This window comes from Hyperolius riggenbachi, chromosome 12 (assembly GCF_040937935.1).
Source record: "Hyperolius riggenbachi isolate aHypRig1 chromosome 12, aHypRig1.pri, whole genome shotgun sequence".
NCBI classification, from domain to species: Eukaryota; Metazoa; Chordata; class Amphibia; order Anura; family Hyperoliidae; genus Hyperolius; species Hyperolius riggenbachi.
Window position 1 is genome coordinate 640,159 of NC_090657.1, and position 21,782 is coordinate 661,940.

A 21,782-nucleotide genomic window follows, 5' to 3' on the forward strand; every position below is an offset into this window, starting at 1 on the left:
CATGGCGAAGAGCATTCTGCACCTGCACAATAGTGCTGCGCAGGTGTAGTACACTCCCGGCGGCGGATCGTGTGCATGTGTACTATGCCCGACTGGTTCAAGTACATGGACTCAAAGCAGAAGATCCAGGTGGCAGAGGAGGACAGCAAGGGACCGATTAGCCTGAAGGGGGCTGGAGGAAGCCCCAGGTATGTATAAAACTTTAATCTCATCTGTCTCAGGTTTACTTTGTTACACAGTAGTACTATACTCTACATATGCACTCCCCACAGAGCTGCAGGTAATCCACTGAGAATGTGGTGCACATTGAACACAGAGGTGTTTATCACCCATAAACCTTGTTCAGATTGTGCATGAAGAATGTGTAATAGAGGAAGAATCTCCTCATTCTCCTGCAGAGTACCTGCACATTACTCTTACATGTGCCCACAGTTACATTGCCTAGGGCCTGATAGATGTTCTTTGTTCCGGCCTGTACCTTTTACAAGTACTCTTACCAAGGACTAGTTTTAGTCTATGACTAAAAGCATTAGAGGCAGAAGACCCGCTGGATATCCAACTGGTATTATTTTAAAGGGACTATGAGCAGTAACAAAAATCAAAATCTGAACTTACCTGGGGCTTTCTCCAGCCCACCGTAGGTCGGGAGGTCCCTCTGCTTCCATCTGGCTCTTCTCCAAGGCCCTGGTCAGAAATGGCTCCCCGGTGGCTCCCGGCGACACTGGGCCCGAGTGTCGGGCTCCTTCCTGAATGATGACGTCAGTCACCAAGCCGGCCGCCTCGCGTCATCACGGCATCCGGCGTAACAGTACTGAGCATGCGTGTTTACACCGCGCATGTGCAGTACTGTTACGCCAGCCGCCGTTATGATGACTGACATCACCTTTCAGGAAGGAGCACAACACTCGGGCCCAGTGTCTCCGGGAGCCATTTCTGACCAGGGCCTGGGAGAAGAACCAGATGGATGCCAAGGGACCTCCCAACCTATGGTGGGCTGGAGAAAGCCCCAGGTAAGTTCAGATTTAGATTTGTTACTGCTTGGAGTCCCTTTAAAGGGAATAAATATGGCAGCCTCCATATATCTCACTTCAGTTGTCTTAAAATTACTAAGCGTTGGCAGTTGAGATGCATTTCATGTTACATACTTGCAAACAAGATTGTAATATGCAAATTAGAGGGGTCGGAAGTCGAGGAATCCTAACCGGAGGAGTCCAAGTCGGTGGATTTTTGTACCAACTCCACCGCCCTGGTTGCTTCATGGAGAATAAGTCCTGCAAAGCTCCAGGGCTTTACTTCCTTGAAGAGGCAGAGCTTTACGATGTAGCTCTGCCTCCTCTGCAGTCAATCTCTACCGACCGCCGCCTCCTCCTGCCTCCTTGGTCTTTCACTGAGGGGCAGTGAGGAGACAGAGATCTGCGGAGATTGACTGCGGAGGAGGCAGCGCTACAGCTCAAAGCTCTGTGACCTGCAGAGTCGTAGAACTTTCCAGGTAGTTTTCTATATGAAAAAACTCGTTTCATGGCGGGATTGCAGCGATTCAACTGAGGCTATAATGCTAAAAGTGCTTACATTTAAAGGAAGAAAAAAAAAAAAAAAAAAAAAAAAAAAAAAAAAACTTCAGAGCTTCTATGGAAGATGCTGAATGGAGCTGCTGACTTTGAGAAAAAGTCGCCCTGTGTAATACAATGTAACTATGGAAAGATGGATATCATTTTAAAGCTCTCTTTCTCCTCTTTCTGACGACCCCTAAATCGACACCCTACGCCTTTTAGTTTTCTCTATTTTCGCAATCGAAATTGTGGCCACTGCAATTTCAATCGCGAAAATAGCGAAAACTAAAAGGCGTAGGGCGTCAGTTTATATATCATTGGAAAGAGGAGACAGAGAGCTTTAAAATGATAAGCATCTTTCCATAGTCTTTGCACTGCTCGGAGTCCCTTTAAAGATCCTGTGTACTGGCTGGGCCAGAAGCACTATTTGCTGATCCTGAGAAGGTCAGCCCTAATATCCGGTGAGTGTATAGTGTAACTATTTACCACAGGAAGATTGGGATAAGTTTCTCATACCCAAGGACTTTGGAAGGAATTTTATGTGGACTTTGGGAATGTTTAATAATTCTTCTGTATTTTATACTGTAGAGCGCCCTGTTCTAACCCCCCATATTTTATCTAAGAGTTGTACCACCTGGGGAGAAACATTACCTGCCTATACAGTGAGGGAGGAGTTTAGTATTCAGATTAAATTGCCATATTTGCACTTTGCAAAAATAAGTGAGTTTAGGTTGCAGTTTGGGAATGGTCTCAAAGGTTTCCCATTGCAATTGAAGATATTGTCATTATATTGTTTCTGATTTCAAATGATTGGTATACACTAAAGAAGAATTGTACCATCCACCTAAGTGAACACTGATTACCTGCACTTTAGAGATTTATATCCTGAGAAGTGTTGAGGGGGCGACTATCAGAAGCCGGCAGCAAAATTAGCCCTGAGATTAAAAAAAAAAAAAAAAGTCCTGGCAGGGAATTATAACGTCAGGAGAAAAGGATCAGTTTAATATGCATTGTAGACTGGATACCGGCTATAAAAGAACACCCGAGGTGAAAATAAACTAATGAATCAATGTATCCATCATCCTAAAAAAAATAAATCACTGCATAGTTGTGCTAGGACACACACATATATACATATACACATATATACACATATATACACACACACACACACACACACACACACACACACAGTATTTAAATCCTAGGTACATACAGTATGCTTAGCATATTGTTTATAGGCTTATATTATAAGTTAGTAGCTCACTGAGAAGAGTATACAATTTTGAGAGCTGCCAGAGAAAGGAGTGGAGAGCATCACCAATATCATTACTAAACGGGGATGAATTCCCTCGATCATATTCATTTTCAGAGTAGAGGCATCCTTGCTGTTGGGATGTAAAATGAAGTAGAGTCATACTACCGCCCAGTGGCCAAAGCCCAGCAGTGCAGTTGGTGTACAAAATCGTCTCTCCTGCGCTCCTCTGTCAGCTCTCCGCCTAGTCTTCAGAGGATTGATTATTATATGTTTTCACAGCTGCCCTCTTGTATACATTTAGGCACGATAGTCTACTTCTAGCTGCCTGTTATCGGCCGTCTCAGTATCAATGTTAGACACCCTGCGACCAGCTATGTTTGTGTGCAGTGAGTATTAATAATAGGGTTGCAGCCGCGTACGTTAAAAAGGGGCGCTGGGAAAAAAGGGCGCGGAGTTTTAAACGATAAGCATGGATAACGTTTAAAAATGTATTGTACTGTATTTCGTTTAAAATTAATGTTTTATAAAGTTATAAATCATTAAATAATGTGCATTAAATCGGCAATTGTAAAAACGTTAGTATTTTTTTTTAAACGTTATTATACGTTTCACTATTTAAACGAAAGATTAAGTAACCCTCCCTGTACCTACCCCTAACCCCTAGACCCCCCTGTTGGTGCCTAAACCTAAGACCCCCCTGTTGGTGCCTAAACCTAAGACCCCCCTGTTGGTGCCTAAACCTAAGACCCCCCCTGTTGGTGCCTAAACCTAAGACCCCCCCTGTTGGTGCCTAAACCTAAGACCCCCCCTGTTGGTGCCTAAACCTAAGACCCCCCCTGTTGGTGCCTAAACCTAAGACCCCCCCGTTGGTGCCTAAACCTAAGACCCCCCTGTTGGTGCCTAAACCTAAGACCCCCCTGTTGGTGCCTAAACCTAAGACCCCCCTGTTGGTGCCTAAACCTAAGACCCCCCTGTTGGTGCCTAAACCTAAGACCCCCCTGTTGGTGCCTAAACCTAAGACCCCCCTGTTGGTGCCTAAACCTAAGACCCCCCTGTTGGTGCCTAAACCTAAGACCCCCCTGTTGGTGCCTAAACCTAAGACCCCCCTGTTGGTGCCTAAACCTAAGACCCCCCTGTTGGTGCCTAAACCTAAGACCCCCCTGTTGGTGCCTAAACCTAAGACCCCCCTGTTGGTGCCTAAACCTAAGACCCCCCTGTTGGTGCCTAAACCTAAGACCCCCCTGTTGGTGCCTAAACCTAAGACCCCCCTGTTGGTGCCTAAACCTAAGACCCCCCTGTTGGTGCCTAAACCTAAGACCCCCCTGTTGGTGCCTAAACCTAAGACCCTCCTTAGTGCAGAGGCGTCCGAGCCATTAGGCAGCTATAAATTTTCGCCTAAGGCGACAGGAAGAGGCAAGGGCGCTTCTGCACTGAGTAGTGAGAGAAGAAATGCCTCTCAGCTGACTCAGGTGTCAGTTTACACAGCAGCAGCAGGGCTGACTGGACTTCAGCTCAATGATTCAAAGAACCACAGTAATGAATGAGTCAGTGAGAGAAGGCACTCATCCTAGTCAGGGATCCGAGGAGTACAGCATCATCAGCTCCTGAGTCCAACTCCTGAGAATTCAGTCCCTCTCTCTCTGCTACTGCGTGGATGTAGAGACTGTAGCAGCCAGGCATTGACTTCCCCCCCAGGCTGCCTTTCATTCAATGATTTAGGGTTGGTCCTGTGTCTGCTGTATTCAGGTTTGTTGATGTAAGGCAATGTAAAATACTAGGCAAGCTGATAAAAGTGCAATTAGAGGGCAGGCTAGCTGGTAAATATACACAGCATGATGTAGAACTCGTCTGGAGGGTCAGTGGGAAAAAATCTGTCTGGTCTCACTCCATTGTTATAATGACTGCATGTGCAGATAAGGTCTTAAACAGGTTGAAAAGTTTTGACAGTCCCTAGACTCCAGGAGGGCTGCTTGCTGACTTGTGTAAGAGATTGGCAGGGACAGCAGTCCTATTACCAGCAACTAGTCTCTGTGTAATGTGGGACTGCAATACAGATAAACTGCTCCATCCCAGGCTATTCTCAGTCTCACTCCACTCCTATCTCTGTATGTGTATAGTGTGTATATAGGTGTGTATAGGTGTGTATAGGTGTGTATAGGTGTATATAGGTGTATATAGGTGTATATAGGTGTATATAGGTGTATATAGGTGTATATAGGTGTATATAGGTGTGTATAGGTGTGTATGTGTGTGTGTGTGTGTATAGGTGTGTGTGTGTGTGTGTGTGTGTGTGTGTGTGTGTGTGTGTGTGTGTGTGTGTGTGTGTGTGTGTGTGTGTGTGTGTGTGTGTGTGTGTGTGTGTGTGTGTGTGTGTGTGTGTGTGTGTGTGTGTGTGTGTGTGTGTGTGTGTGTGTGTGTGTGTGTGTGTGTGTGTGTGTGTGTGTGTGTGTGTGTGTGTGTGTGTGTGTGTGTGTGTGTGTGTGTGTGTGTGTGTGTGTGTGTGTGTGTGTGTGTGTGTGTGTGTGTGTGTGTGTGTGTGTGTGTGTGTGTGTGTGTGTGTGTGTGTGTGTGTGTGTGTGTGTGTGTGTAGTGTGTTCTCTGTGTGTGTGTGTGTGTGTGTGCTGTGTATAGTGTGCTCTCTGTGTGTGTGTGTGTGCTGTGTATAGTGTGCTCTCTGTGTGTGTGTGTGTGTGCTGTGTATAGTGTGCTCTCTGTGTGTGTGTGTGTGTGCTGTGTATAGTGTGCTCTCTGTGTGTGTGTGTGTGTGTGTGCTGTGTATAGTGTGCTCTCTGTGTGTGTGTGTGTGTGTGCTGTGTATAGTGTGCTCTGTGTGTGTGTGTGTGTGTGTGTGTGTGTGTGTGTGTGTGTGTGTGTGTGTGTGCTGTGTATAGTGTGCTCTCTGTGTGTGTGTGTGCGTGTGTGCGCAGTGTGTGTGTGCGCAGTGTGTGTGTGTGTGTGTGTGTGTGTGCAGTGTGTGTGCGTGTGTGCAGTGTGTGTAGTGCGTGTAGTGCGTGCAGTGTGTGCGTGCAGTGTGTGCGTGCAGTGTGTGCGTGCAGTGTGTGCGTGCAGTGTGTGCGTGCAGTGTGTGCGTGCAGTGTGTGCGTGCAGTGTGTGCGTGCAGTGTGTGCGTGCAGTGTGTGCGTGCAGTGTGTGCGTGCAGTGTGTGCGTGCAGTGTGTGCGTGCAGTGTGTGCGTGCAGTGTGTGCGTGCAGTGTGTGCGTGCAGTGTGTGTGTGTGTGCGTGTGTGTGCAGTGTGTGTGTGAGTGTGTGTGTGTGCGTGTGTGTGCAGTGTGTGTGTGTGTGCAGTGTGTGTGTGTGTGTGTGTGTGCGCAGTGTGTGTGTGCGCAGTGTGTGTGTGTGTGCAGTGTGTGTGTGTGCGCAGTGTGTGTGTGTGTGTGCGCAGTGTGTGTGTGTGCGCAGTGTGTGTGTGTGTGCGCAGTGTGTGTGTGTGTGCGCAGTGTGTGTGTGTGTGCGCAGTGTGTGTGTGTGTGCGCAGTGTGTGTGTGTGTGCGCAGTGTGTGTGTGTGTGCGCAGCGTGTGTGTGCGCAGCGTGTGTGTGCGCAGCGTGTGTGTGCGCAGCGTGTGTGTGCGCAGCGTGTGTGTGCGCAGCGTGTGTGTGCGCAGCGTGTGCGTACTGTGTATAGTGTGTGTACTGTGTGTGTGTGTGTGTGTGTGTGTGTGTGTACTGTGTGTGGTGTGTGTGTGAGTGCATGCCGCAATAAGTATATTTTATGGTGAAACGCTCTGCTGCATAACAACTATTTTCTGGTGAACCCATGCCGCAATAAGTACATTTTCTGGTGAAACGCTGCTGCATTATGATTTTCGGGGGTCTTGGGGGTGGGGTTCACCACAGGAGTGGTGTTCACCATGAGGGGTGCAGGGTATGGGACTGGGGGCAATCACGGGGGGGGGTGCCACAGGATTTCTCGCCCTGGAGTGACAAAATGGCTAGAGACGCCCCTGCCTTAGTGCTCACTGTATTGTGTGTAGAATAAGGTTTTAAAAACAGTAAGGGATAAAATATATTACAATTTACATTACGTACTGATCGCTTTGTTTCGTGAATAATAATGTTTTACAAACAGTAAGGGATAACATTTAAAATACCGTATATACTCGCATACAAGCCGAATTTTTGACCCCCAAAAAGGGGGTCAAAAGTTGGGGGGGTCGGCTTGTATGCGAGTCTTCCCTGGTGGTCTAGTGGTGGGTGGTCCGCGCCCCGCTCCCCCCCTCCCCGCTCCCCCCGCTGCTGCTCTTACCTTGTTAGACAGCGGCTGCTTCCTAATCCGCGTTCCTCTTCTTTCTCAGAGTGTATCACAGCAGCGCGCCCGGCGCTGCTGCTGTGACGATGCAGGGGGCAGGAAAGAGCGGTTCCCTTGGTAACGGCGATACAGATCGCCGCTATAGGGAGCCGCGCTCTTTCCTGCCCCCTGCATCGTCACAGCAGCAGTGATACACTCTGAGAAAGAAGAGGAACGCGGATTAGGAAGCGGCCGCTGTCTAACAAGGTAATAGCAGCAGCGGCGGCGGCGGGGGGGAGCACTACCCACCTATGCTGGGCACTATACTGGCTAAACTGGGCACTTTACTAGCCATACTTGGGTACTATACTAGCTAAACTGGGCACTATACTAACTAAACTGAGGCACTACCTACCCATACTGGGCACAATACTGGCTATACTGGGCACTATACTAGCTATACTGGACACTACCTACCTATACTGGGCACTATACTAGCTATATTGGGACACACTGGGGGGCTGCACCAATCCAGCATTTCCTACCCCCGGCTTATATGGGGGTCAATCATTTTTCCCTGTTTTTTCAGGGAAAAGTTGGGGGGTCGGCTTATATGCGGGTCGGCTTATATGCGAGTATATACGGTAATGTTTTATTGAAATAAGAAACGTAAATCACCACAAGCAGTTATAAAACATGAAAAATCTTCGGGCGCCATTGGAAAACGTTATTATTCTCGGGCGCCCTTTTTTCCTGTTCGGCGCCCAGTAAACAATTATTATAGGAGTGAATGGCGGCGCCCGATTTGTCCACTAGCCTCCTGCGCCCTTTTTTACTGTTACCGTTGCAGCCAGGCTAGAGAGAACCTATACATGGTGCCCAAAACACTGAGAAACAAGCTAAACATTCTGTATTAACTATTTATATGACCGGATGAGGAAGGGATTGGGGGGGGGGGGATAGAGCAAAAAGAGGGGGGCCTTGTGTTATTTTCTGTGTGCTTTAGCTTTTGTTGTTGAAAAGAGCTAATGGTCTAAATGAGCCCGTTTACAGTACTAGAGTCAAGCAGCTGCAGCCATCTTCTAAAGAGCTATATTAGTATATACACACACACACACATATATATAATACCCACTGCCATCTATTCTGATTACATATCAAAAGGGGATGGTGAATGCTCATACTATTAATTGCATAATCTTCAAGCCGTTAGCTTATAAAGGTGTCAGATATGGGTACTTGTAACCTCAGCAGCTTCCAAGCACTACAAACAACAGTCTTAACCACATAAGGACTGCAGGCTTTACCCCCCCTTAAGGACCAGACCCTTTTTTCCCATTCAGACCACTGCAGCTTTCACGGTTTATTGCTCGCTCATACAACCTACCACCTAAATGAATTTTGGCTCCTTTTCTTGTCACTAATAAAGCTTTCTTTTTGTGCGATTTGATTGATGCTGCGATTTTTACTTTTTATTATATTCATCAAAAGAGACATGAATGTTGTCAAAAAATGATTTTTTTTTTAACTTTGTGCTGACATTTTTCAAATAAAGTAAAATTTCTGTATACATGCAGCACGAAAAATGTGGACAAACATGTTTTTGATTAAAAAAAAATAAAAAAAAAATTCAGCCTATATTTATTGGTTTGGGTAAAAGTTAGTGTTTACAAACTATGGTGCAAAAAGTGAATTTTCCCATTTTGAAGCATCTCTGACTTTTCTGACCGCCTGTCATGTTTCATGAGGGGCTAGGATGCCAGGATAGTATAAATACCCCCCAAATGACCCCATTTTGGAAAGAAGATATCCCAAAGTATTCATTGAGAGGCATAGTGAGTTCATAGAAGATATTTTTCGTCACAAGTTAGCGGAAAATGACACTTTGTGACAAGAAAAAAAAAATGGTTCCATTTCTACTAACTTGTGACAAAAAAAAAAAAAAAATGAAATCTGCCACGGACTCACCATGCCCCTCTCTGAATACCTTTAAGTGTCTACTTTCCAAAATGGGGTCATTTGTGGGGTGTGTTTACTGTCCTCGCATTTTGGGGGTGCTAATTTGTAAGCACCACTGTAAAGCCTAAAGGTGCTCATTGGACTTTATGCCCCTTAGCGCAGTTAAGCGCAGTTGCCATACTCAGGAGAAGTAGTATAATGTGTTTTTGCGTGTATTTGTACACATATCCATGCTGGGTGGGGGACAATTGTGTGTAAACAAAAATCAAAAGATTGTCATTTACAGAGATATTTCTATTTACAGAGATATTTCTCCCACCCAGGATGGGTATGTGTAAAAATACACCACAAAACACATTGTACTTCTCACGAGTATGGCGATACCACATGTGTGGCACTTTTTTGCACCCTAACTGCGCTAAGGGGTCCAAAGTCCAATGAGTACCTTTAGGATTTCAAGAGTCATTTTGCGGCATTTGGTTTCAAGACTACTCCTCGAGGTTTAGGGCCCCTAAAATGCCAGGGCAGTATAGGAACGCCACAAATTATCCCATTTTAGAAAGAAGACATACCAAGGTACTCTGTTAGGAGTATGGTGAGTTCATAGAAGATTTTATTTTGTCACAAGTTAGCAGAAAGGGATTTTTATGTTTTTTTTTTTTTTTTTCACAAAGTGTCACTTTCCGCTAACTTGTGACAAAAAATAAAATCTTCTATGAACTCACCATAGTCCTAACAGAATACCTTGGGTGTCTGCTTTCTAAAATGGGGTCACTTGGGAGGTTCTTCTACTGCCCTGGCATTTTAGGGGCCCTAAACCTTGAGGAGTAGTCTTGAAACCAAATGTCTCAAAATGACCTGTGAAATCCTAAAGGTACTCATTGGACTCTGGGCCCCTTAGCGCAGTTAGGGTGCAAAAAAGTGCCACATCTGTGGTATCGCCGTACGAGAGAAGTAGTACAATGTGTTTTGGGGTGTATTTTTACACATATCCATGCTGGGTGGGAGAAATCTCTCTGTAAATGGACAATTGTGTGGGAAAAAAAAAAAAAAAAAAAAAAAAAGTCATTTACAGAGGTTTCTCCCACACAGCATGGGTATACGTAAAAATACACCCCAAAATACATTATACCACTTCTGAGTACGGCGATACCACATGTGTGGCACTTTTGCACCCTAACTGCGCCAAGGGGCCCAGAGTCCAATGAGTACCTTTAGGCTTTACAGGGGTGCTCACAATTTAGCACCCCCCATTGCCAGGACAGTTAACAAACCCCACAATGACCCCATTTTGGAAATAATATACAACAAGGTATTCCATGAGGGGAATGGTGAGGTCATTGAAAATTTTATTTTTTGTCACAAGTTAACGGAAAATGACACTTTGTAAAAAAAAAAATGCACCTCACAGAATACTTTAGGGTGTCCTCTTTCCAAAATGGGGTCATTTGTGGAGTCTGTCTGTCCTGGCATTTTAGGGTCTCTGCAATCATTACATGTATGGCCAGTATTAGGAGTTTCTGCTATACTCCTTATATTGGGTATACGGGTAATGCACTCTGGGCTGAAAGGAAAAATGAACGGCAAACATACCTTGCTCCATATCAATGGCAGATCTTCCTTCACATCAATGGCAGTGATAACCTCAGGAGAGAGAGACACACCGTGCCACCCTGCACTCAGGGTGAGCCACCAACTTATGTGACTGGGCCTCAGAACTTTAGTATACAGCATTATGCCTGTAGTATACAGCAATATGCCTGCCAATATAGATGACTCTGTGTGGCATTAAAGTATCATAGGCCCAAAGTAAATCACATATAAACCGGGGGTGTCCACACTCAAGGGAAATTCAAACATGACGTCTTATATCACCAACCCAGCACAGATCAGCAATATCAAGCATGGAAACCGATCCTTCTTTCGACTTTTAGGCTTACCTGTTTGGTTTTCAAGCTTACCTCTCCTCCCCCTGGGACAAATGTGCGAAATACCACTGAGTGTGTGCCTACTCCTGTGTCTCTGTAGTTCCTTAGGTTCTAATAGTGGGAAACAGTAAATTCGGGCGCCTGAGGCTAGTGGACAAATTGGGCGCCGCCATTCACTCCTATAATAAATATCGTTTAATGGGCGCCCGATAGGAAAAAAGGGCGCCGGTGAAAAATAACGTTTTAAAAGCGGCGCCCGGAGACTTAATGTTTTATTACTGCTTCTCATGATTACACATTATTTAATTTATACATTTTTAAATATTTTTAAACGAAAAACAGTACAATATTTTTTTTCAAACATTATTTTTAAACGAAAAAAACAACAGGGGGGTCTTAGGTTTAGGCACCAACAGGGGGTCTTAGGTTTAGGCACCAACAGGGGGGTCTTAGGTTTAGGCACCAACAGGGGGGGTCTTAGGTTTAGGCACCAACAGGGGGGTCTAGGGGTAGGTACAGGGAGGGTTACTTAGTAATTTTTTTTTTTTAACGTTATTATACGTTTCAGTATTTTAACGAAAGATTAACGTTTTTACAATTGCCGATTTAATGCACATTATTTAATGATTTATAACTTTAAAAAACATTTTTAAACGAAATCCCGTACAATACATTTTTAAACGTTATCCATGCTTATCGTTAAAAACCCGGCGCCCTTTTTTCCCAGCGCCCCTTTTTAACATACGCCTAATAGAGTACCTGCTCGTGGTACCTCTCAGAACACTCCCCTAGGCATAGGCCAGGCTGGTCAGGACATTTGGGACAAAAACTGGTGTCAGTCCTAGCACTGCTGCAGACACAACAACGTTTTCTTCGGATACGTTGACCTGGGGTACTCGGAAGCTGATAGGCGTAATGCCTTCCATGCAGTCGGCTAGTTGCATGGGGGGGGGGGGCTGGCACCTCCTGGATACAGGAGCTCCAGAAAGATCTGTTCCTGAAATTGAAGGAAAGATCCAGTTCTCCCAGCCTTACTGTAGAGAACAAAGCTGTTGTAAACTGTCAATTGAATCAGATACAAAGACACTTTCTTATACCAGCGTCTTGTTTTCCGGGAAATTAAATAGGGCGCTAACCTCTGGTCATTGAAGTCCATCCCTCCCATGTTGACATTTGTGGACGACAAGGGGCTTTTCAATGACCTCAGTTGCCCGTTGAATTTGGACTGTCGTGTCTGTGTGAATGGTGGACAGAAAGTAAACGTCCCTCCATTTCACCGCAAGCAGGTCATCAGTACGCAAGGTGGCACTCTGCCCCCGTTCAAGTCTGGTGGTAATGAGCCGTTGGGGGAAGCCCTGACGACTAGGCCGCACAGTGCCACAGCATCGGATTCCTTCTAACTAAGTGCTGATAGAGGGCCACACTTGTGTTGTCCACATAAAGATGGTACCCCTTCTGGAACAAGGGTGACACCAATTCCCACACAACCTTTCCACTGCTCCCCAGGTAGTCAGGGCATCCGACAGGCTCCAATTTTGAGTCTTTTCCCTCAGACCCTAAAACAGGGGTCTCAAACTCGCGGCCCGCGAGCCATTTGCGGCCCTCGATACAATATTTTGTGGCCCCAGAGCTTGTAGGGGCCCCCAGTGGCTACAAGAGGAAAAACAATTTTTTTCTCAAATCGGCCTTATAGTTTGAGAAAATTGATTTTAAAGTTGCAAAGGAAAAAAATACACATTTAAAAACCCTCTGACTTTAATGGTTAATAGCAAATCCACCTTAAATGCTAGAAACCCTAAATTTGCAGGATATGTTAAGGAGATCATTAGGAATAAGAAGAAAAAACAATTTTTCAAAAAGACCTGCAGTTTGAGAAAATCGATTTTAAAGTTTCGAAGGAAAATAGTATACTTTTAAATGCGGTAAATGTCACTTTTAGTAGCAAGCCTAATGGTAGTGTAATTTTACATGTATCAAAAGAAAGAGCAATACATTTCCTGACAGGGTTTCCAGGGGGTCCATGCGCAGCCGCATCGCTTTGGCCAGGGATCGCTATACAGCCGCAATATGGCTGTATGAAGATTCCTGGCATTTTTTCCTATTTTCCCAATTTTTTTATTTTATGTTTAGAGTGTGGAATTTTTTTTTTTTTAAATTATGTGGGGTCCTCCCTCCTGAAACTTTTTAACCCCTTGTCCCCCATGCAGGCTGGGGTAGCCAGAATGTGGAGCTCCGACCGATTGGGGCTTCACACCCTGACTACCAGCTGCAAAAAAGGTCCCTTAATGCAGGGCTGCAGACCCCCAAATCCCCCGCGCAAACATCCACGACTGCGCTGAGGGGCAGAGCTTCCAGCTGTAGCTCTACCCCTCCTGACGTCAATCGCCGAATGGATCGCCGCCTCTCCCCCGCCCCTCTCTGTGAAGGAAGAGTGAGAGGGGCGGGCAGAGGCAGCGATCCGCCGCGATTGACGTCAGGAGGGGCAGAGCTGAAGCTGAAAGCTCTGCCCCTTCCAGGAAATGCCGGCGGATTGCCACCCGGGGCGATTTGGGGGATCTGCAGCCCTCGTTTTGCGGCGGGGACACGTGAACTCCCTTATGCGGCCCAGGCTCATCCTGACACTGCCTCCTGCGGCCCCCGGGTAAATTGAGTTTGAGACCCCTGCCCTAAAATGACATGTATAGCCTGTGGCCCTTTCATAGAGCTTATACAGTTTCACCCCATACTGGGCGCGCTTGCTTGGGATATACTGTTTGATGCCAAGGCGCCCAGTAAAGTGTAAGAGGGACTCGTCTACACAGATGTTCTGTTCAGGGGTATAAGCATCTGCAAATGTTGATGACAGGTGGTCTGAGAGGCCGAATTTTGAGGAGACGGTCATAAGCAGGGTGGTCCTTTTTATGACAGGTTGTCGTCATTGAAGTGCAGGATGGACTCAAATCGTGTCCTGGACATGGCAGCAGGATACAAGGGAACATGATGTACTGGGTTTGTAGACCAATACGACCGCAATACATTCTGTTTCATTAGTCCCAAGTGAAGGATAAGGGCCAAAAAGATTTTAAGTTTGGAAACTTGAACTGGTTTTCACCGGAAAGGCTGGGGATAGCTGCTATCCGGGTTCTCGGTGATGAATTGTGTGGCTTTACGGTTGGTCTCAAACCATAATTAAGTCCAAGAAAACCTGGGTGATGAACAGCTGCAAAAAGTCTAGGGCCGTTCCTAGATGAGCTGTTGCCACCTGGACTCCAGGCTGGGCGGTGAAAGGGGGCACTACGGGTGCGGCGGAATCAGGGGATTGCCAATCTGGATTTGCCAGCACCTCTGGGAGTCTATGGGTACTACGGGCCCATCTTCTTGGTGGCTGCGATGGAGGTACTACTGCACATGCCACCGTACCAGTTTCAACTTCCATGCTGGCACTCACCACTTCACCAGGGTCTACGGAAGTACTGGTACTACGGAAGTACTGGTACTAAGTCCCGGAGATGGTGCGCTGCTGGTGCCTGCCTCACCAAGAAAACTCATCAGTGCTAGCACTACCCTGCTGCCCTTGAGGCGGATCCTGCGCCACCTGCGGTCTAACGACATGGGGTCTGGTACGTCTGGCTCTAGCCGGGACCAAAACCTCGTCATCACTGTCGGTCAGAGAACCACTGCTTTCCACAGGTTCAAATTCGGACCCGAATGATTCGTCGGCTGAGTCTTCCCAAACGCTCTCATCCGACTGGTCCATGTGCCTGTATACCTCCTCATCGGAAATCCCCCTACTTGCCATTGTGGACTGCTAAATTTATGGGGTTTTCCTCCGAGACTACCCAGAAGAAAAGAAAAAAAAAAAAAAAAAAAGCACCTACCTAGCAAAAGGGAGTATTTGAGAGGTAGAAAGCTGTGGTCACTGAGTTTTGATTAAAAAACAAAATCATCAAAACTGATCTTCACAGCACCACAGCTAGTGTACAGTGTTTTTGCAGTGATCAGAAAAAAAAAAAAAAAATCTGTCACTACAGTGGGGCGGCTGAACGCAAATGCGGGCAAACGATCAGGCCTCATCGGGTAAACACTGCATTTTTAGTGGAGCCTACACTAAGGTGACCCTAATGTACTGCTATAGATCTGTCTGCGATTAGGAATGATCACTAGATACTATATAGTACCAATGCTGATTAGCGACAGTGATGGCGCTAATCGATGACTAATCAGTGAATGCGGTGCAGTGGGCTGGGCACTAACTGACCCCAACAAAGGGGCCTAGCTAACTGGCCTAACTGCTAACACTAGTGATACTAAAAAAGTGTCAGTTTTCACTGATCACTGTTTTTAGATCACTAGGATAGTAACAGGGGGATGATCTGGGGTGAGGGTTTGGGGGTGGTGGCGAGTGGGGTCTCAGAGGCAATCAAACAATCACGGGACAATCGAAGCAGATCACTGGACAATCAAATACAAGTGCAGCACAATCGAATACAATCACAGCACAGTCAAATACAATGCACTCGGAAGGTGATTAGGGGGGGTCCGAGGGTGATTTGAGGGAGTGGGGGGTTGATCAGGAGCCCGCACGGGGCAGACTGAGTCCTGATCTGATGAGAGGCAGACACGGGGTTACTGATCGAAGATCAGTTAGTGATTACTGGGGAGGACAGATGTAAACAATGCACAGGGGATGTAATCAGGAGGGGGGGGGTCTGAGGGCAATCGGTTGAACCCGCGGGGCAGTTAGGGTCTGCTCTGATGGGTGGGGGTGCTGAGGGGTGATGGAAAGGCGATAGACAGGTGATCAGAGGGGGATCAGCGGGTAAGCTAGCTGTATACAGATGTATACAGGGCAGGGTAGTCTGGGATGAGGTCTGGGGGTGATCTAAAAGGTAGGGGGGGGGGATCAGGGGTGATTAGGAGGCAGTTAGGGACCTAATCTAGGGGATAGCGTCGATCGTGACAGGGGGGGGTTAGAGGGGTGCAAGGGTGCTGGCAGGGGTCTGCTGGGGTGATCAGGGGGGGGGTCTAAAGGCTGGGGTGGGAGATCAGGGGGGCTGTGTGGGAAAAAAAAATGTGTGGTGTATACTTACTAGTGCTTCCTCCTCGCTGGTGGTCTCTGGAACAAAGAGACCATGAGGCGAGGAGGAAGCATGTATAAAGCACTTTGTTTACCTAACAAAGTGCCTTATACAGTTTAATTGGCGGAATTTGTGTATTCCTCCGCCCGCCGGCGCTGCTAATTGGCTGGGGGGCTGGAGTCTAAGTGCCCGGCCATCGATCCCCGGCGGAGGATAGCATCACGGATGACGCGATCGCTCCGCCCATGCCCCTAAAAGGACCGCCGCCTCTGTGCGTTAGCCGGTCCTTAGGGCTTCCACTTTCTGACCACCCCTGTGCAGTGGGCGGTCGTTAAGTGGTTAATGCAGTGTACAGAAATTTAACTTTAATATTAAAACTTAATGAAGCTAGAACATCACACCATAACAGTTAAATTTAACATTATAAGCGGCATATATTCCCAGAGACCGCGACTGCTTATGTAAATGTGGTAAACATCTTCTCCGAGTAGGAGCACTATAATGAATTGCAATTGCAGACCTCTCCTCTTCTGCACTGTTCTTAACTATACATGGGCAGTGACAGGAGGGCAGAGAGGTGGACAAACAGGGCACAGGAAGACATGAGGGGGACAAAAGTGGCACAGAAAGACAAGGGCAGAGTGGGGGACACAAGAGGGCAGAGGGGGGAAATCAGGCACAGGAAGACACAGGATGGCAGAGAGGGGGAAAAGCGGGGTACAGAGAGACACAGGGGGGCAGACAAGGACAAGGTAACCAACCAGGGCACGGAGGACAACTGGGATGCAGGAGGTACAAGGGGAACACAGTAATTGGGGGGAGAACATCTACAAGATGCTCCTGGACCATGGAGGCACCAGGTTTAGTATTTTTCCCCTTGTTGTTTGCCCTCTAAACCCAGGTGCATGTTTTAGTTCAGAGCATCTTATATTCCCAAAAAAATTACAGTAATTAATATTTATTCACCCCCCCCCCCCCCCCCCCCCCCCCCCCCTTAATACGAACACCCTTTATGTGGAGATTTTTTTTTCTTTCTGGTTTTAAATGAAACTGTGCGGCGCAGGTCACTTAAGGGATGTTTTATACCAGGCTTTCTCCCTAGGGCTCCTTCAGTAATCTGCAGGGGTTCCTTGGCATTCCCCTCCCCCCATCAAGCATGTCGGGGGGAGGGGGGGGGGGGGGAAGTATAATAGAGCACATTATAATATGGGGTACTGTACAAATGAGCACTAAATTATGTCTCAATAATGGGCCCTTTAATAAAAAGCACTAGGATAAGGAGGCAGTATAATAGGGGGGTAGTGAAATAAACAGCCTCACCTAGACCACGCCTCCTGCAAAATAAATGCAGGGTTCCTTGAGATCCAAAAGTTATTTGCAGGGTTCCTCCAGGGTAAAAAGGGTGAGAAAGGCTGGTTTACACTGTACACACATCGCTCTAATTTTCAGATCACACGCATTTTGCCAATTGCTAAGGACACTAGTAAGATAATTGAAATTACAGCACCTATTTTTCACTTGTGTATTTGGAATCTGTGATAAGACAATGAAAAAACAAGCCTTTGCAGTTTATTATTGCCTTTAATTTTCCATTAAAGAGGAACTGTAACGCCAAAACGGCCCCTGGGGGGTACTCACCTCGGGTGGGGGAAGCCTCAGGATCCTAATGAGGCTTCCCACGCCGTCCTGCGTCCCTCGGGGGTCTCGCTGTAGCCCTCCGTGCAGTCCGGGCAGCGGTGACGTCATTATTTACCTTCCTGGCTCCTGCGCAGGCGCTCTGATGCCTCTCGGCGCCGAAGTAGGCGGAAATACCCGATCGCCATCGGGTCTGCTCTACTGCGCAGGCGCAAGTTTCCGGCGCCTGCGCAGTAGAGCAGACCCGACGGAGATCGGGTATTTCCGTCTATTTCCGTGCCGAAAGTCGCCACAGCGCCCCCGCTGGAGCCAGCAAAGGTAAATATTGAACTGACAGTCGGCACAGTCGCCGGCTGTTCGGAGGGCTGCGGCGAGACCCCCATGGGACAGAGGATGGCGTGGGAAGCCTCATTAGGATCCGGAGGCTTCCCCCACCCGAGGTGAGTACCCCCCAGGGGAGGTTTTTGTTATTACAGAGTCTCTTTAAGTGCTACTGAATCAGATCTGTACCTGCACTGTAAAACTGCATGGCATTGCAAAGGAAAAAAAAAACAGTTGCTTGCATGTGAGATTTATAGCATAATACAGCCCTAGCTGCTACACATGATGTATACTGTACTGGGCAGAAATTGAAAGCTACACTTGTTAGCCTATACAGTAGCAATGGCAAATTCTCCATCTGCGTTTAAAGGAGGGGGGGGGGGGGGGGTGAAAACCTGGGTTGTAGGGGTGAAAACCATGGATGTAGGTCTTTTTTTCAGCCTAAATAACTAACTTACTGCCAAAAATGCTCACCTTGATTCTCTTTTTACTTTTCATTGTAGCCTCTGCTTTCATGGCTGTGGTAACCCTGAGAATGATCAGTCTTCCGTGAGGTGATGGCACGATCTCCTGCAGAAGCATCTTTGGTGTGCCCCCTTTGCCCTTTAACATCTTACCCTGAATGTCATTCCTCATCTTCTGCTCCTGTTCAACACGCTGCCAGAAACAGACAAAGTAATTCACCCATCACAGTAATCAAGATTACAACAGACCTTCCAGTCAGTAGGAGACACTCACTGGGGCTATCTGAGCCCTTGAGCAGTGAAAAGTACTTTAATCACTTCCAGACCTTGATGACTGAAATTAACACCTTGTCTGGGTGCGGCTATCCTTGCCAGGGCGTAGATGTCAATCAGCCATGTCACTCAGTCTTGTCACACTTTCTGTCAGGGCCGAGCCATAGGCTGGAGAGGCTCCAGCCTCAGGGCGCAGTGTAGCAGGGGGCGCACAATTCATTCATTGGGCAGCACGGTGGCGTTGTGGTTAGCGCTCTCGCCTTGCAGCGCTGGGTCCTGGTTCGAATCCCAGCCAGGGCACTATCTGCAAAGAGTTTGTATGTTCTCTCCGTGTCTGCGTGGGTTTCCTCCCACATTCCAAAAATACACATAAATTAATTGGCTCCCCCTAAAAATTGGCCCTAGACTACAGTACTTACACTACATAATATAGACATATGGCAATGGTAGGGATTAGATTGTGAGCTCCTTTGAGGGACAGTTAGTGACAAGAATATATGAATACACACACACACACAGTACAGCGCTGCGTAATATGTTGGCGCTATATAAATACTAAAAATAATAATAATTCAGCTGTCATTCCTAATTGTGTATGAAGCAGAAAGAAATTAGAAAAGGGGATACATGGCAGTGACTGTAAGCCAGATAACTAGATATTAAGGTGTTGGGGAGGTTTTGGGCCCTGTGGCCCTCTTAGTCTAATAGCAATCAGTGTGTGACAGCTGGGGTGAGAGGGATGGAGGGGCGCACTTTGGTGTCTCAGTCTTGGGTGCTGGAGGACCTTGTCCCTGCTCTTTCTGTTCTGTTGCTGAAGCCCGCTCACATCTGCTGTCAGTGACAGCAGAGCTTCTGCATCTAGGTCAGGAACTAATTTCAATGGCTCTTGACCTTGAGATTACTGTGAAACAATCACAGTAATGATGTAGCAAAACAGTGAAAAGGACTGCTTTGGACCTTATAGACCTGAACACAGGTCTTAAAGATAAGCAAAGGCAAAATAACCTTTGAAGAAATTTTTTTTTTTTTTTTTTTTTTTTTAAAGCTGACAAATACACTGCAATAAATCTGCGGTGTGTTTACTTCCTGCTTTCAGGGAATCAGACAGTATTAACATCCTGTGTTTACAAATTAGCTGCTCTGCTGAGGCAGGCAGCTGACAGCTGAGAGATCAATTAACACCTGTGATTAATCACAGATGAGAGGGAATTATACAGGCTAGACTTCCTAAATACATACTGGGTGCCTTCCTCCATGTTTTCCTTCTATCCTGTGCAAGAGTTCAGCTCCACTTAAGGGCTAGATCCGTTCGGTATGGAAAGGGTAAACTAAGGGTTGGCAATGAAATTACACACGTCTAGTGACTTACCTCCAACTCTTCAATAAAGGCATCAAGGTCCTGATTCCACAAGTCACATGGCGTTTTCTTAAGATCTTCCAGCTCTGCAAGCTAAAATAGAGAATTGAAGCCTCAAGAGGTTGCTTAAAACCAGATGCAAAAGACCCAACATAGTGCGACAAGTTCAAAAATAGATTTTGAATTTAGTAACTTCAGTTTTCTGAGAAGAGAACACCAAGAGCCCAATATAGTGCAGTACGTACTGGTAATGGGAGATTTATAGAGTAATTCAAAATGTAATAGTCACAAACCAGGGTTACCATTAGGCAACCACTGTCAAGGCAGGTGGGGAGATTGTCCTGACCCCACTCAGCATTAAGAAGTCGCTCTCTGTAGTAGAAGAGGGAAGGGTACAACCCTCCACCTAGGGTGGACTCAATGTAGCAATAAGATAACAGAGGCGCCAAAAGGATAAAAGGGATTAAATGAGCTTAAAAACCAATTTGGTAATAGAGGAAGCAGTGGTGGACTTACCCCCTCCAAGCAGAACACACGACTGTAGATTTTCAGTCAAAAAACGTTTATTGGGTACTCCAAACTGAAGTGCAACGGGTTTCACAGGTTCCTCAGGCAATACAGATAGGAGTAAAAAAGCATCTGCTAGTAACATCAAAGCTGAGCGCCTCCGTCCAACAGCGCCTCTGTTATCTGATTGCTAAATCTGTTCCTGTTTTTTCCCCAAGTTTCTCCAAATGAAATAGAGGCATAGCAATAGCCATAGCAGCTGATATGGGGGCCCTGGAGCAGAGGGAGCCCAGTGGGTATTTAATGTATTCACCACTTTTTTGTTGTTCTCCACTGTAACACCTGGTGTAGCAAACAGGAGTCTGATTATCGTGTGATCTGCAGTATCACCAATAATCAGACACTATACCTGATTATATGGTGATCTGCAGAATCACCAATAATGCAAGTATAGCTAACAAGGTAATAGCAAGTGTTTGGTGCTTGGTGCAACAGTAATACTGATTAGTTTTGGCAGAACCTCACCAGAGGAGCTGGTGGGCACTATCAGTAATGAACCTCACCAGTGACAAGGGCTCACTGGTGAGTGGAGTAGTCAGAGATCGGTTCGGCAACAGACAGGAAGATACAGTACTAAATCGGCAGGCAAAAGGATAGAGATATTTCAGGCAGAGTCAGCAACAGGATCATATGGGTTAAAGTACAGAATCGGTATGGCATGTAGACACAGCGTTTTGTTAGTGTCACTCCCTACCATGTGATGCACAGATGTCAGTGGCAAAAATGACAGGCAAACAGTTGTTCCTCTCACCTTCCCTTCCAGTAACACCTTGTATATGGCTTGATCAGACGTGTGCACTGCGGAACAGCATGGCAGAAATAACAGGTATCACAACTGAGGGTACAAAGAGGGAAAGAAACATCCGGGCACCTTCCGTCCGTAAATTTATTGTGCAATGTTCATTCATTAGGGTTACATACCACAGGTGCATTCCACGGGTGGTCAATATGGTGGCTGTGAGGTGGAGGTGGGGATGCCGGGCATCAGTTGGGGCTTGCGACGGCCGTTTCGCGTCTCGCTAGGTCACGCTGTGCTCCAGAGAGCACAACGTGACCAAGCGTCTAGCGAGACGCGAAACGGCCGTCGCAAGCCCCAACTGATGCCCGCCATCCCCACCTCCACCTCACAGCCACCATATTGACCACCCGTGGAATGCACCTGTGGT

General features: G+C 46.7%; 1 long non-coding RNA gene across 1 annotated transcript in view; it reads right to left on the minus strand.

Annotated features, from left to right (window-relative positions):
* Positions 1–18,516, minus strand: part of LOC137541630 (uncharacterized) — a 38,568-nt gene extending 20,052 nt beyond the window's left edge. The window contains exon 1 of the long non-coding RNA XR_011025239.1: positions 18,430–18,516. This is a non-coding gene — a long non-coding RNA (uncharacterized lncRNA). The remainder of the gene's footprint in view (positions 1–18,429) is intronic.
* Positions 18,517–21,782: the final 3,266 nt, after the last annotated feature.